The following is a 13,077-nucleotide window of genomic DNA, read 5'->3' on the forward strand; positions in this document are numbered from 1 at the left end:
CAATTTACAAAATGTAGGGTTACATTGCTCAATTATCCAAAGCTACCATGTTTTTGAAGTTTCTTTCTTCCTGTTGAGGGATGTTTTTCTAACAGGACAATAACTAATACTTTTAATATTGATATGCAGGTTACATATTCAAGACATCAGTGTAATTATATTGGATGGAAACATGTGGGCTTTGCTCTGGTCGTTTTCAGAATGTCTAAGAACATTTGAACAGAAAGACTGACTTCTGAGTCAAATGCGAATTCCCATTTTTGTCCTGTATCTTAAGCTCTCGCTGATATTTTACATCTGATCATTACTTTGGTAAAAAAGAAAGCTCTTAAATTGAGTGTGAGTCAAGATTCTTGGTGTTAAATTCTGACTCTTGAACATCTTTTCAACAAGAAATTTGATTCCTGCTCTTTATATTCAATTTATGCATCTGCCAGTACTTTACTGTGTGATCCTGGGTAATCACTTAATTAATAGGTATCTGTATTTCTTTTCCATGAAATAGAAGTGCTGTTTACTATGTCCTAGAACACAGAGGTGATGTGGTTCTTTGAAAAATGAGCTTGAAGCAAAAATGGCATGATGGGACAATTATCTTAAAAGACTTCCTAGGTCTGAAACCCAGAAATCTGGAAAAACAGTATTAATAAGGATGGCCTTTTCATAATGTGCTTTGTATTCATTCTCAGTGCTTACTAAATAGTCTAGATTCTCAAGATTGTTATAATATGAAAAATAGTACCCTCCTCTTTTACTGTTTGGAGCTTTCTGGACTCCTTGTTTTCTTAAAAGTTCCTGAAATGTCACCAGCTTTTACACCCTGTGTAAATGAAACCAGGTCACAGTGCTTGTCACAGAACAGCGTTTGGCCAGTTTGTCACAGCCTGGCCAAGAAAAATGCTCAGTAGAAGTCAAGTCACACAAGGTATATCATTTTCCTATTATATCATGCACATACAGATATGAGCCACACCCCTTTTCTAAACTTCCTTGCTGAATATGTTTGAACAATTCTCCTCTATGCTATGTGTGAAATAAATTAATATTAAACATAAAAACATCACCACCACATCTGACAGATTTGATAGAATATTATTATTAATAATCATATGAAAAACTTGAGTGAACTTAATAATAATTAAAGGCATTCCATATGAGTTATGGTAAATAAAAAATTGAAACTACATAGCTATATATTTTACATAAGGTTATCAATTTGATGGCTGAATTTGGTGGCTATAGCGCCAATGTAAATAAATTGACTTCTGTTAGTACATATGATTGTAGAATAAATATGATAAAAATGAACTTGGTAAACATTAAATGTATTAAAAACTGATAAATCTTGGTCTGAAATCAAAAATAGGGAATAACTTTTAGGCAAGTGTGTTTCTATTTGGGTCTTGCAGGAATATGTTCTTTTATTCAGCTTAACAACCTTCCCTCTACTATGAACGAAACAAAAGGAACCATAAAAATTGCTAATGCTAATGTTTGTAGTAGGCGAATATTGAGGGCACAACGTAGGCTAACAAGGGCAAATCACTGGCTTAAGGTGATCTGGAACCATTGGTAACAAAGTCACAGCAAACAGGGATTTCCTTTGGTTGAATCTAACAACACATCTCAAAGGAGAAAAGATGCAGGCCAAAGCCAGAGGCTGGAAGCTCCATCCTGAAAAGATATGACATATCTATATTGGAAAGCTAAGCAATTCCAGGACTTCTTCTCTGGCTCTGAGGCCAAATGGCCAATTTAGTTATATTCCTATAATTAGACTGCCCTGCTCTGAATAACAGGACTGCTTCATGCAGGCATTTTATTGGGAATGCTCCCTGGACTGCACTAGTTTTCTAGCCAGGGCTGGGACCACTCTAACAATGTTGTATGCAGATGGTCAGATTCTGGTGCGCAAGTTCAGGCTTCTGTTGTTTTACAAGACATAACCTGGGAATCTAACAGGAACTGAGTCACAGCAAGTAAAAGAAGTGCTCAGTGCAATACTGCACCTGGAAGAGCTGTCCTCCCTTAGCTACATAAAATTGAAAACGTAGCCATGTGAAAGCTGTACTAATGCTGTATTTTTCACTGACTGCTATTGACATACAGTTGGGAAGTCCATAGATGAAGGGGAATATTGATCAATTGGAGCAGGTTTAAGAACAGCTAAGACATTGGCTGAAGGAGTATGGAACATATTTCATGGTAAATGCCCTCAGAAGCCATTTAGTTTAAAAAAATATAAAAAAATCAGGAGTGGATATCTCTGTTTCTGAGCAGCCTATATTACATGATGCAAGATGGCAAACAGATAGTAGAGGTAAAATAAGGTCATTTTCTTCCACAGGGTACAGTGCTGCTTTAACTAGATTTTTTCCAGTGTTCAACTTATGTCAGGTCTCTCTACCATACATTGCAATTTGCAGTAAAGACATGCTCTTTGAGACAGATATTTGATACAGGATGGTTCTTCTGCAAACAGAACCCAGGACAAATCCCATAAACAGTCATATTTCTCTATAGTGAATCTTTGTATACTCAATTGTTGACCTATGCCCAGTTGTACATCACCGTACCACTCAAAGATGCCAGTTTCATAACTTCATAATTTATAAAGCTGCTGCATTTACTGGGTAGAGGTGTTCCCTCTCTCCTTTTCTATGTCCTCACCACACGAGTACTGTCTTGACTTTTTTCAGTAGCTCTATGACCTGGTTTTACATATGAAATAATCAGATATTGAATTTGAAAATATCCTTGTCTATTCTGGTCAGCATGATGCTTACCATGCAGCTAAGACTCTGATTACTATTATCTTTTTTTTTTTTTTTTTTTTTTTTTCCCCACATTATCTGGGTCAAAAAGTGTTTTTAAAGACCTTTGAATACATAATAAGTATAACAGTGAAAAAAAAAAACAAAAACAAAAAAACAAACAGGACAAACTAAACTCTTGTTACAAGATTATGAGATATATCAAGCTGAATGAGTTAGATTATCAGATCATTATATGACAACTGCATTCCAACAAACTAGTTCAGAGTTAAGTGTGAAAATAATTTGTGCGTGTACTTTTGAACCATTGTGAACGAACAATAAAAAATAGGTTACACATCTCAATCCTCTCTTCCCAAACTCATCTTAAAAGCTGTGAAAATTTTCTGATTAATAGTTTTAGAGATTTTTCATTTCTGAAGACATTAAGACTTGGAAGTAAAACTACCTTTTGGACACAAAGTAATTAGGTCCACACTTCCCACCTACATTCATTAAACCTGGGCTCCTTCTGAAGCTCTTGTAAAGGAAGTTATTACTCACTGCTCTTATTTTTCATTTGATGCAAACAATTGAGAAAGCCACATCTACACCACCCAAAGGTGTGGTGCAATATGAATGCTGGAGACTGGGTGCTGCCTGCAGGGCTGGGTAAGAGCACCCTAATAAGGTGGATTGGCTAAGAAATTGCTAATTTCAGAAAGTCACTCTCATTGCATAAAGAATAAATAGTAACCACACTATTAAACATGTATTGCATGTTTTCCTCTTATTTAGGCTTTTAGGAGATCAGTATGTATATGGTGACAATAGTTGGTAGCATGAGAAATGTAAGGACTTCCTTAAGATCCTCACCTTAGATGCAGTGTGTCTAGGGCTAGCTGAACACTTGCCTCTTGGAGTGCCCTGCATTTTGAGCCCTCTCATCTGAAAGCTGTCTGAACTGCAATAGGCATATAAGTGTTGTGCTAAGGATAGCCTGACAGCCTTAATCCATGATTCCTATGGTCTAATTGCTTTATCTTTGAACACATGGGGTTATTTTACTGCAACTATCACGAGTCACTGATAAATGAAGACATTGTTACAGCACACCACAGCACAGCAAAATATAACATAGTAAAACATAACACAGCAAAACAGCCCAAATCATATTCAACCTTCCTAAAACAGACTATCAGCAAGTCTTGCTTGGACTTGCACTGAATTAAAATTACAGACCAAAGTGACATATTCAATTGACTTTTACAGCAGGAAGCCATGATAGAGTGATGCCTTTAAAGGCAGCATTTTCTCAGTTATACTCTGATGGCCAGCACATATAGAGTTAGGTCTATATAGAGTCATCCAGCTTGTGATCTCTCCCTCATATTTCAGCAAGCACAGAGCTGGCATCACTGGAAGAAGAGCCAAGATGATTTAAATGAAGCTGCTTTGGTAGCAGAAGCTGCATAGCTGTGTTAATGCATCACTCACTAATTTACTCCCTTTCTCACTGATGAAACTAGGCTAGTTATTTTGTATTTTTGTATGGAGAAGGATTATGCGGAGCAGTTGTAGTGTTGAAGATGTCTGAGTGTCTTTAAGTGCAATATGTAATACTTGGCTTTAAGATTTAAGAAGTTATTAATTTTTTATTTCTAGCCTATCTCCCTACCTGTAATTCCCCATATACATTTTGGCTAGAAATCTACCAATTTCTAAGAACTTATTGCCATTTGATTACACAATAAATAATTTATGAAAATTGTGATTGTATGAAAGGTAAGAAACATTTAATTAATATTTTGTAAACAAGGAACCCAAAGACAAAACTATCACTCAAAACATTAAGATATGATAGATTCAGTATTAAATCAGTTTGCATTACTTTGGTTTTTTTTTTTTTTTTTTTTTTTTTTTTTTAATTTAAGCCCAGATTCATTAATATACCAGAACAGCACAAATTATTCAAAGCACAGCATTTAAATTGAGTTTACCTCTATTTTGCATCACCAGAGCAGTGCAGAACTGCTGAAGCATGTGAACCCAGCCCCTACTTTGGAGGACCCACATTAAGCCATGGCCCAGGTTGCATGGTGGCTGGGCAGGAGCAGCAGTACAGACCCTGAGTTCATTGGTTTGTGTGCTTTATGTGTTCCCACAGGTTCCTGCCACAGTTACACTGCATGGCTGCTTCCTTTGTGTACATTAGAGGCAGCAACTGTGCCAAGGGAGGCCTTCTGAGAGCAGATACCCAGCTTCGGGTAGGGGCACAATTATTATTATTTTTTTCGTCTGAAAAAAGGAGGTCTCTGAAGCAGCAAACTTCCAGTGGGGCTGCATGACACTGGCATGCAGCCCCCCTGCCTCAGTGCTGCTGTAGCCAGGACTTGCCAGGGTGCTGAGCTGAAAGGCTCTGTTCCTTCAGGGGGTGCAGTAGCCCCCCAGGAACCAGCAAAGCTACTCACACAAGCCTACTTACAGCCTGTATGGTTATAGCCATTAGCTATAGCCAGGAATAGGTAAACTTAATTACAACTTATTCTATTCATTTGTTTTTATACCCTATGCACAAGCTTTTAATTAACAATATGGAAAGTTTGATTGCATTATTTCATTACAAAGACTACTTAGGACAAACAAGAGGTCAATAGAAATGCTAAATTTCTTGAATGATTTCATTTTTAACTAATTTTAACTGAAGCTAATTAGCACATTAATTTTATGTTCTTAGAAAACTCATTATACATTCCCAGAACAAGCACTACAAGTATGGTGAGGATATATTTTTCATCAAAAATGCTGAAGTTGAGACATTGGGTACAAGTGCAAAATAAATCCATACCTGAAATCATGGGGATGTTATAAGGGAGCTAATGGAACTGCGACCAGCATCTCTGTAAGAGCTAACACTGTTTCATTTAGTACACTTATTGAGTACTCGTAGGAATCTCCCCATGCCCAAAAGGCATGCACGTGAAGCATACAAGTAAGAACGTGGTTTCATTTGCTCATTATAGAAGCAGAAAAAAGTTTAATCTTATTTAAAAGGTAGTAGGATTATATTTTTTTCACACGTGCATTTTTGATGATGGAAAGTTTATATTTGTATGTTTGCCACATATATGTATACCTACACATACATATACATACATGCCATATATAAGAGGAAAACCATTCTCATACTTATTTTGAGACTGGCTAATGTATGAGACTGACTGACATCCCTTATATCCTGTCTTCATAATCATAGCACTTAGTCTCTTCTTTTAGTTTGTTGGAAGGTGAAGATTACAGCATCTGAGGTTGCCAATATTTTATATTTTGTGAAGGACTTCTCAGCTAGCGTGAGTTTCTACTGTTCCTCATGGGCCCACAATTTGCTGTGGATTATACTGTTCCAAGTTGTGTCCGCAGCTGATTTCAAACAGTGGGAACTTCCAGATCTTTGGGTCCATGTGGTGCTTTTGTAGCTCTCTGGGCTCTTATTCTTTTATTACTCTTGCGATGAACTCAAAGAGAGCCTAGCAGTGAGATCGGGGAAGCTTTCTGACATGTTAATCTGACCAATACTAGTGATTCTTAAGGATGATTCAAACCCAGCAGCACTCGTGGGGAGAAGACCTCATGTCACAAGTCCTTCCAAATCAGTTAGATTTTATGGGACATTTAAACTTTACTTATGAAACCATGCACATCATTCAATATGCACATTCCTTATAATGAGCTTTATGCAGGTGAATTAATTAGCAGAGATGTTACACAAATGTGTAGAGTTCATAGACATATGTAGCTTCCATTTTGTATTTAGTATAATTCTTAAAAAAAAATGCAGTTGAAAATAAAACATTTTATCTTCTGCTCAGGATAAGTAGAAAACTGGATTAGGACAGGATTTCTTTTTCACCAAACTGTCAGTCAGACTTTGATTCAAATCAATAGTGCAGAGAGTTAATTTTCAGCAGACAACTTTTCAGTAGCCTTTTTGAAATGAGTTCATGGGTTCACAGCAATTTTTTGTGCACAAGTACCCGTGTTGAATAACAAGAAAAAGAATGACTATTCTTATCTGTAGATTTCAACAGGAAGACTGAGAGCTTAATATGGCTTTACACTCCTAGGCAGATCTCCTAACTCAGTGTTAGATGAAATGACGGGACTTGTACTGCCAGTGCTGTACCTGCTCTGGAGTGAGAGGACACTGCTAGCAACTTGTGCAGGCACAGTGTGCGCTCTTTGTCACACACTGAATGAAATTATCAGGCAGCAGGTTCATAGCAAACAAAAGGAAGTACTTTTTCACACAAATCATAATTAAATTGTGGCACTCATTGCCACAGAATGTGGTTGAGACCAAAGTATAAATGGATTAAAAAAAGGGAGCACAGAAAGTCAGGGGCTTATTACACATGATGGTCTGGAAGCAAACTCCAGGTTAAGAAATCCCTGTACTATGGCTTGCTTGAACTTAAAAGGATATGCCGGGAAAAAAAAAAAAACACTGTATACCAGCCCTGTTTCTTACGTTTTTCTCCCTTCAGCATCTGCTAATGACTGCAGTCAGAGCCAGGATATTGGACTAGATGTCCAACTCACTATAGCAATTCTTTTGATCGTATGCTTTTAATCAAATTATGTTCCTATTTTGGCTACTTAGAAGGATCTAAGGCCCTGATTGAGAAAGGCATTTCAATGTCTGACTCTCACGTATTTTAGGGAGGTAAATACTTGTGTCTATCATGGCCTGCAGTTCTGAAGCCGTAAACTTACTGGGGTGGGGCACATGTGTCTTTTGTTCGGACTTTGCTTATTCCAAGTATGGAATCAAATGAAAATACATATTCGATAACAGTGATAACAGTGCGTAACACCGTGTCTTTATAACGGTGAAATAATTTGTTTGCTTAAACGACTTGGGCCACGGGAAAATTCCCTAGTGATTTACATAAGGATGATGCCACTACCATCCACTGATTTGAATAAGGATTAACTTCCTTGATACAATTCCCCAAATTTGCAGTGCTTGTATATTACATTTGTTGAAAGCTATTTATCACCTGTTACCCATAATACTAGTGCCAGACGATATGTAACTTACTTACATTTACCTAGCAGGGTATTTGAGATTTCATCCATTTTGCAAAAGCATCTGGCTGCAAACCTGAGACACACATCGGTGAAAATCCACATACGGAAATGAGGAAACTGAATGCCGAAAATCCTAAATTTTACCCCTGCCGATGCTAACCCTGACGGCGCGGGTAGGGTCCCCTGATGAATCAACAAGAGGCACCTATAAATTGTGCAACGCGGGCTTGACAGCCGAGCAAGCGAGGCGACCTCAGCCTGCTTAAAACCGCGGGCGGGTTCATCCCGGGGAGAGGTGAGGAACCGCAGCGCACGGCGGCTTTGGGAGGCTGGCGGGGATTTGCAGCATCCCCCCGCCGCACCGGCAGCGGCAGCAGCCGGGATTTCCCCGGGTTCAGGGAAGCCCCGCGCCGCCCGGGGCCGCGCCGCCGTGCGAGGACCGGGGCCGGGGGAGCGAGGGTCCCACCGGGAGCAGCCCCAGCCCCGCCACTCGCTTCCCCCGCCGCCGTGCCGCCCCCGCCGGTGTATACCGGGAAGGAGGCCAGGGCAGGAGGCTGGCGGTGCCGCAGGGCAGTGCGGCGGGGGCGGCCCCCGGGGGCTCCCCGGCCCGGTGGGGGCGGCCGAGACGGGGGCTTGGGGTGGGGGCAACAGGGGAGTGGGAAGCAACTCTCGGCTTCGGAGCAACGACTCGGATGTTCGCCTGCACCTTACGCCGGCTCCTCGGATGAAAACGGTAATAGCGATAATAATGCTAATTGCTGCCCGCCGCCCGCCAAGCAGAGCCGCGATACGCGGGGGAAGGTCAGGAGGGAAGGGAGGCAGGGGGAGCGCTGCCTCAGCTGCGAGCCGGCGGCTGTCACACCGCCAGCCCATGCCCCCGGCTTCCCCGGGGGCGGCACGGTCCCCCTCCCTTCCCGTGTCCCCCCCCTTTTCCACGTCCCCGCCCCGGGCTGGGCAGCATCGCCCGGCTCGGCGGATGCCCCACGGCACCCCGGGCACCAACCGGGGGGGCGGCGGGGGAGGGAGCGGGCAGAGCCCCCGGGCACCTCTCCCCACCCCTTTGTGCATCGCGGGCACGGAGCCGCGCACACACACACAGGCACACACACGCATACACACACACATATACACACACACACACAGAAACACCACCTTGCAGCCTCGGCGCCGCAGCCGCCCGTTGTTACACACACACACACACACACACACTGACACACACACACACACACAGCCGGTCTCCCCATTTTCAGCCTCACTCCACCGCCCTCCATCCATATCCCCTCTCACCTCCCCCCTCTTTTCCTCCCCTCCTCCCCTTTATTTTTTATTTTTTCATTTTTTTTTTCTCTCCACCCTCCCACCCCGCGCATCAGTCCGAAGCAGACATTTTGCTGCCGTTCCGCACGGTTCAGGCTGAAACCCCAGCGGAGCGCCTTACCCACCCCCGCCCGGCTGCGTGCGGTTGGCGCTGAGCGATCCCGGGAAGGGCTGCGGCGGCTCGTCCTAGCGGAGCTGGGCTGCTGCCATCCGCCCAACTTCAGCACCCAGCCGGCAGGGAGAGGAGACGGCGGCGGGCGGGCGGGCGGGGAGGGAAGGAGGGAAGGAGGCAGAGCAGGGAGGAAGGGCGGGAGGCAGGGAGGCAGCGAGGGGAGGGTGCGAGGAGCGGAGGCTGGGAGCCTCGGCACATGCGCTCTGCCACCGAAGCGGGAGTTTCCCCGCTTGGCCCCGGCGGGTGAGTCACGGCACGGCTCGGCTCGACACGGCTCTGCACGGCACGGCACGGCACGGCTCGGCACGGCCCCGCCGCCCGCCGGCTGCGGGGATGCTCGGGGGATGCTCGCGGGGATGCCCTCGGTGCAACCCCCGGCACGGCCGCTCCTCCGCGGGGCTCCTCGGCGGGGGTCCCCGGGGCTGCGAGGGCGGCGGGGGCCGCGGTGAACCCCCCTCCTTCCCCCCCAGGTTTCCCCCAGCCCTGCGGTGGCCGTGCCGGTGGCCTGGGAGTGCCCTGCGGCAGGCAGCCAGGAGCCGCGGTGGCGAGGGGTGGCTGGGCTGCGGCTTAGTTTTTTTTTCTTGTCCCCATATTGGTTTGTAAAAAAAAGAGAAGTAGGTGTTTAAAACGCTATCCAACTCTTCCTTCCGCTCGTGCAGGCAAGAGCAGTGCAGGGATTTAGAGCCTGATTAACTTTTTGATGTCAGGCACCTGAAGAACAACGCCTGGATAAAGAACCAGCGTGGAACTGTCAGTTGTGACCGTAAGAAACAACACCAGGATGTTCTGAAAATCTGGCTTCGAATCCTGAATCCTGCCAGATCTTGCCAGTCATTTTTTCCCCAGCTTCCCAAACTCCGGTTTCCAAATTTTGTCTCGACAGAGAACGTTACTTAGCTTCCCTGCTGCACCTTAAAAATCTGGAGCCTGATATGCCTGAAGGCAACGGCACTGGAAAAAATACATATTTGGCACCTGGATCCTGTCAAATCATGCCACGAATCCAGAAATGTTAATATCTCAAGAGAGAACACATTGCTGCATTTACCACTCAGTCAAAACAATCTGGCAAGATGGTACAAAAAGGCACAAGGCTGGATTAAGGTGGTACTGTGCCTCGCCAGCAACCCATACTGATTTTCTTCACAACACCGATCTAGACACTTGTGCATCTCAGCTAGATCTCAAAGTAGAGTGTGCTAAAACTGAAGCCAGATCTGTGTGTGTATTAGTAGGGCTGAAATTAAAAGGTTTGGAAGCAGTCCAGAGGGGAAGCAAACCGTCACTCCTATTTTCTTCTAATCCTGATCCTCATGGCAGAGAAATCTGAGAACTGGAATACATAACTCTGCTTGATACCAAAGGTTATTGGCTAAGTGAAGGCCATGATGGAAACTTCATATCATGTTTCCATCCAAAGTAGCCTTTCAGTTTTCCACAGGCAAAATTTTTCCAGTCGTTTCTTCTGTGGCTTACAGGTGCTCATACATTGTCACCTTTTCCCTGGCAATTGTCCCCTTCTTCTCCTACAGCCTTCTCTTGATTTGTTCAGCCATTTTAAACATAATAAAGCAAGAACAGGAGACCTTTAGTTTGATATTTAAGCTTCTGTTTAGGACTTGAAGAGGATCTTGAGAGCCCAATTTTTTTTTTTTTTCCCCTCCAACTATGCCAAGTGTCTTCATAAAAATGCTACCTATACATAGAGTTTTGCCCTCAGAATTTTTAGTTACATGCATAAATAAAGATGTAGGTGTAACTCCAAGTTAAACAACCATGTGGATGGCAATTTGGAAATCTTTATGGAAATTTAGCTCACGTTCTGTTTCTTCCAAAATAGTACTCAGAGTTTTGAAAAAGAAAAAAAATACTTATGAAGCGTTAACAGTTTTGAATATGCTTCAAGCTCATCTTCGCTGTTCACAGACAGTTAAAGAGAAGTTAAAACTGCCTTGTCTTTACACAGTCCACACCCTGTATTGAAGTAGGGTATCCCTTCTTTCAAGAATACAACAAATGTGTAAATTAGATTTTCTGATCCTCCAAGAAGGCAGACCTTGGGAGAAATTCAGAAAAGAGCATATTTCATTGTCAAAAACATCCAAACCAAGAACACATATACACAGAGATGTAAATAGGAAAAGCAATTAGAAGGCTCACTAAGAAATGTGCTTCCCAGCACTAGGAATCACGTCTGCTGCTCCTGTACTGATGGCATTTGACAGGTTGTGTCCTGGTACAACAAGCAACAGCATAACACTGCCCGGTTGCTCCTTGGATTCTCCAAAATGAAAGACAGTTTTATATTCTGCCAAACCAGTGTTTCGAGCTTTGCATATCTGCAAAGTTTAAAGAAAAAAAAAGTGTAATTAGACATTGCTCTCCAGAAGGGCGAACGATTAAGAGTGAGTGATGAAGGACAACTAGGAAGAATGAATGTTCAGAATTTCATATTTGTTCTATTCTGAGTCTCTTAACAGGTTTTGCTAAGTGATGATTAAAAAAATAAAATAAAAAGTATGTTACTATACATTAGGTATATTAACATTTAGTATAGAATTAAATTTAAAGAGCATTGATGCTATTCTAAGCCTCAGTTCAGGAAAGTCTCCCTTTTTAGGAAATATTCCTAAAAGGAATATACTTAAAGGTCATACACTGGAGCTTATTAATTTCATACTGAAGACAGTAAGCCTTTAGAGCTTCCCTAATATTAGGACAACACTTTTGACAACAGTTTTGTTCTGACTATGAAACCCATCAATCAAGAGTCTTCTCCCAAAGATTTAGTAAGTACATAGGAAGTATATGAAGGTGTTCAACATATGTATATATATGTATATACACCAGAATGTCCATATATATATATCAATATACTATATATATATATCCACATACCAGAAAAAAAAAAATCACAATTTTAGAATTTTATGTTAGAAAATGCTATGCTTCACTTATTTAAATGAATAAAAGATTTCAGATTTCTATGACTTCCTTAATGTTTCCCACAGCCATTCCTATTTACCGCAGCTTCCTGCACTGAAGCCATTCCTTGTTGTTCTCTGAACTCCTGTTTATAAATACACTTACTTTCAATAGCTGTTCAGCCACTCTGTTCAGACCACTGACTAATCCTTTTGCCTATTATAGACCCCTGCAATTGTGTTCAATGACTTTTTCTTCCAGGCCTTTCTATCTTCTCTCCCTAGTTCCTGTGTCTTGTTCCATGCTTCTTTGCATTTCTTAACCCAAACAATTTCCCTGTTACCATGCATTCGTTATTTTTTAATTGAAACCTGTTGTCATCATTTTTTCCAATGAATTGTCACTGACTTTTGAGAAAAATGAAAAGGACATAGTAATGCATTTTAAAATATTTTTTTTAAAAAAAAAAGCTAGAACACTGTGTACACAAGAAGGCTTTCTGGTATAAAGATTACATATAAATATAATAAAATCATTATACACCAACTTTTGATCTTTGATGTCAAGATGCCTATTACTTTAATGAACATGAAGTTAGGTTCCTTATTTTCCAGTATAAAGGCTCCATGATTGTTAGTTGACTAACAATCTAGTTAACTTCAGACAACTTCATATTTTACCTGTACAATACAAGATGTTTAAAATTTCTCATGGTCATAAACTCATCAAGATTACATTCCGTAAATAGTAGTCTCTGCCCCTCTTCAACATTAAAAGAATCAATGGCTATCATTAAAACAAATCAATAGTCAAAACCTC

At 41.9% G+C, this 13,077-nt stretch overlaps 1 protein-coding gene across 4 annotated transcripts in view; it reads right to left on the reverse strand.

The window, feature by feature from the left end:
* Positions 1-9,420, reverse strand: part of RGS17 (regulator of G protein signaling 17) — a 75,483-nt gene extending 66,063 nt beyond the window's left edge. Inside the window, exon 1 of one of the 4 annotated variants that reach the window (XM_084513239.1) lies at positions 9,287-9,420. The gene's annotated coding sequence lies outside the window, so the exon portion shown is untranslated. Of the gene's footprint in view, positions 1-9,282 lie in introns of all 4 variants that reach the window. The other 3 variants (XM_084513242.1, XM_084513240.1, XM_084513241.1) reach the window with 3 other exon arrangements.
* Between the last annotated feature and the right edge of the window lie 3,657 nt (positions 9,421-13,077).

This window comes from Aythya ferina (genome assembly GCF_964211825.1).
Source record: "Aythya ferina genome assembly, chromosome: 3".
NCBI classification, from domain to species: Eukaryota; Metazoa; Chordata; class Aves; order Anseriformes; family Anatidae; genus Aythya; species Aythya ferina.